Source organism: Opisthorchis viverrini, assembly GCF_000715545.1.
Source record: "Opisthorchis viverrini unplaced genomic scaffold opera_v5_43, whole genome shotgun sequence".
In the NCBI taxonomy this organism is placed as follows: Eukaryota; Metazoa; Platyhelminthes; class Trematoda; order Opisthorchiida; family Opisthorchiidae; genus Opisthorchis; species Opisthorchis viverrini.
This window is the reverse complement of record NW_008751699.1, coordinates 221,647-225,670: the sequence shown is the minus strand read 5'-3', so window position 1 is coordinate 225,670 and position 4,024 is coordinate 221,647. Positions and strand designations below refer to the sequence as shown.

Sequence of the window (4,024 nt, the reverse complement as noted above, 5' to 3'; positions counted from 1 at the left end):
GTTTCTCTGAGGTCATTGAAACTAATGTGGTGTTTTGAAGGGGGCGGTTAGTTGCGGAATGATTTGAAATGCGTGTTTTATTATCGCAACCTTGAGTTGTGGAAGGCAGATGAGAAGATATCTAGGGTGTACTAACGTTTGAATTTTTCGATCAGAAAACGTAGGGTTCCATGATTTTTAGGTTGGTCTTAATCGGTTAGCTTCGGGTCGATATTGGGACGATGTATATTGTTAGCCTTTTCACGATAAACGGCCGGATATTGGCAAATTAACTGACTGGGAGTTGTGTCGCCGAGAGTAAAAAGAAAACCATTTCACAAAAGTTGTAGCTGATGGGATGAATCGCTGTTGGACAGGATTTTACATTTCATGAGGGAGTGTCACTAACACCCAGAACACACTTAGGTACAATAAGTTCATTCTATCTACGAATTTTATGTTCACTGTGCGCCATAGAGTTATTGGGTTCCGACTAGGTCACATAGTGTATGATGTTCCACCCTTCAATTTAAAATTGAAATAAAGCTCGAAACTACAGGTCTATCAGAGGCTACAATCCTTTTCGCTATCCTCACGAGGACTTTAGTTTGAGAAATTCATTTGGAAGTCTGATAGGACGTGTTTATGTTGAACAGCAGAAAAATAGTGTCACAGGATGAAGTGGATCAATAAATCGGGTGTTCGAAATATTCATACTGTTGTTCGCACAATTGTGTTCGAGCCGTCTTGTTTGAATCAGGTTGACCGGCCTTTGCCTCCAGTCATACTGCTTTGTGATCCCGAGGAAGTAGAACGGAATGCAAGCGACCATAGAAGCACCAATTTACTAAAAAAAAAGAATGGCTCACCGATCTAGCGCCTGGTGAATCCAGTCCAAACCATGAGATTTCTACTGTGGTGGATACGAGGAGTCGTAGTCGGTGATGATTTGTCTTTGCCCAAGAATTAAGCCTGGACAAGTTCGTACATGAGTTAAACACTACTTCATCCGTAAGCAAGACAAGAGGGATGTCCATAACCATATCCTCACGTAAAAAACACAAGTCGCCTTTACGGATCAAACCCTTGTAGATACATCGACTGGAGTTCACCTCACAAACTGTCACATCTAGAAAGATTTTGAAGGACATGATATTTGGCATTATTGAGCTACTCTCTTACTACTCTCTCCTGAACTCTCTCAGATTGTTTGGCTAAACAATGAACCGAGAAGTCATTCGTCCACATGCGATGTCTGCCAATCGAACAGGCTTTCAGTTTCCCAGTCTCAGCACGTACCGGTCTGATAAAAAGTAACAATTAAGAATACGATCATCGCCCCCCCCCCCCGTTGAATTCACACTCACAGTAGAACAGATCAGTACCGGACATCAATAGATAGATCAAAGTGCTCACTCATCATAACCCGTTAAACCCACCAGATGTACCTGGTTGTCCTCGATTGCTATGGAAATGAAAAAGGCACCGTAACTGTCGTATGGCATGATGCGTCTATCGGTCGCATTGACGTGTCCAGTTGTTCAATTAGCTTCGAGATGTTCGAACTTCCCAGCCGGGTGCAACCACTCTTGATTCTGTGTGAACTTAACGGCCAACCGATTCAGTCATGTGATTACGTGATAAAACACGAGGGTTAGTCTGGCCTGAGACACTGATGCGCGCGTGTAGTGTTTGCCCAACGCAACGCATCCGTTGAGCGTTTTCAGCGGCGCGCAACGTATGGCGGGCAAGCTGTCTGCGGAAGTCTGACGCCAGTTTCGAACAATTCAAATTGCATTAAAAAATATGGAATAGCCACTATCCAGGTTAAATTGGGTAAACGGTCTTCATTCGTTAGGTCCGTTGGGCTAGAAGAGAGCGAATTTAGCGACATGGAGGCAAATACTAACTAACTTTATATCATGTTACACTAAAATACTGAAGCTACCTAGACTAAGCATAATGGCAAAACGATGAATATACTTCGGACAGACGTGGAAAATTGACAGCGAAAACGAACGTGAGAAATGGATAGATGCGTCATCGATCATTCATTTCTAATCAATCTGAGAATCGCCCCAGGGTATACTGTATATTCCGGGACTTTCATGAGCAGTGGTACCAACCCAAAAGTGCGATGCAGCAAGGTAACTTTAAATTCGACAGTTACGAAGAACCACGATTATGAGGCCTCCACATGCACATGGAAGGGGCCGCTTACGAGTACTGAGTCACAGCAAACCGTTCAACTAGAAAAGACAAAAACAAACTGACGGGGATAGAGATTTAGCTTGACTTAGCTGATTGGCTCTCCTTCCGCCTTAAATCTCGACCAACCTCGGAACCTAGTCACTTGGCCTGACGAAGCTTTTGTGTCAAAAGCGAAACGTTGTCCATCAATAAATCTACCGATTGTCACTGAACTTTTTCGAAAACTAGCGGGATATTTTTTATGGAAAAACACCCATTTAAGTGAACTGCATTGAAAGAAAAGGCATGTAACAATGAGAAGCGGGGTCCATTCACAGAGGTTGCATTTTGCAGGTGAGTGTTTACAGATGGGAATAAGCCTTGTCGTATTTAATTCCAAATTACCTTTTTCAGTTTGAATATTTAGTAATTAGTAGCAACAGATGCACGGAGTCCAAATCCGGCAGTGATCAAGAATATGTACCAACAATGACCTCTGATAAAAGCGAAACTCGAGTCCAGCGCTTCCCCACTTTGGTGTGAACTCAACAAAATAATTGAGGTAAACGAGAGTTATGTGTGCGTGAATTCTAAAAATTCCGCAACCACCTACAACAAATATGCTACCTCCCAATGGTTTCTACGTGAATGTCGACGCAGTGGATCAATATATGCTCTTTGGCGTCGTCCTTGGACTAACCATCGAACTTCACTGTGTTTGGCATTACTCACTTTTAAACTACAGTATGTTGCCTTTACTGTTTTTTTAAAGCTTGTCCGAACTGCTCACAACCATAGAACGTACAGAAGTGGGAATCTTGTTGCTACAGTTGGTGAGATCCACAAACCGTCCAGTTAGCAGTATTTGTCTCAAAAAGACAGTAGTAATGTTTAATCAGGTGAAAAATACATGGAACTGATAGTGTAGTCATCGTTTTCGAAAGAATTTGGTGACAATCGGTAGATTTATTACTGGGTAACGTTCCGCTTTTCAAGAAATAGCTTTGTCAGGCCAAGTGACTAGGTTCCGAGGTTGGTCGAGATTTAAGACGGAAGGATAACCAATCAGCTAAGGCAAGCCAATTCTCTGTTGGGTGTCGGCCGAGGGATTTTTGTGTGTTTGGGTGGGCGAACAAGTGTTGGGCCGACGGAGAAACCTACATCTGTTTGGGTCAAGCCTAGGATCTAGTACTTTTGGTTCGGTCCATTTGATGGTCCCTTCTAAGCGTCGTTACAACCATCTGTCCCTCTGTGTGGATGAACTAGTGCCAAGATAGCTGTGTAAGAGGGATGTTGTGACCTTTGGTCGGGTTGGGATTTCCACCCCCACCCTCCGGTGTTTGCTAATAATTCTACGTGGAGTGACAACCACACCATCGCGTGTCATCATCACTTTCCATACGCTCGCCAGTCCCACACCCTCGATTCTATTCACGCTGTGATGCTCAGTAATTTCCACCGCCTCGGCTCTCAGCCGCTGTGGTGTGAATCGCAGTCCCCGCCTTAAAACTTCCACATTCTCCAGTCTATTCTATGTCCTGTGTCTAAGGCATGTACAACCACCGGTGAGTCTTTGACCAGCGTTTGGTATTCTTCTGAATTCCTTGGTGGTTTGCTAATCCTTCTTTTATGCTCACAAATTCTGGTGTGCAATTCCCTGGCAGTTTGCAACAAATAGGATAATTCTGCGTTTCTAGCAGAGCTGCTCTTTTCTGTGAGATACTTTCATTGTCGACCGCCTTGTTGTGTGGACCCAATCAGTGCAGACACATCTTCACGACGAGACCCTGTCGGCCTAAAGCTTGTCGCATTAATCTATTCAGAATGGACTTCCGTAAAAAAAACTGATATGGTC

At 43.7% G+C, this 4,024-nt stretch overlaps 1 protein-coding gene across 1 annotated transcript in view; it reads left to right on the top strand.

The window, feature by feature from the left end:
* The window catches only part of T265_03134 (hypothetical protein), a gene marked incomplete at both ends in the record, with an annotated part of 98,484 nt that overhangs the window by 20,586 nt on the left and 73,874 nt on the right, over positions 1 to 4,024 (top strand). The window lies entirely within an intron of this gene.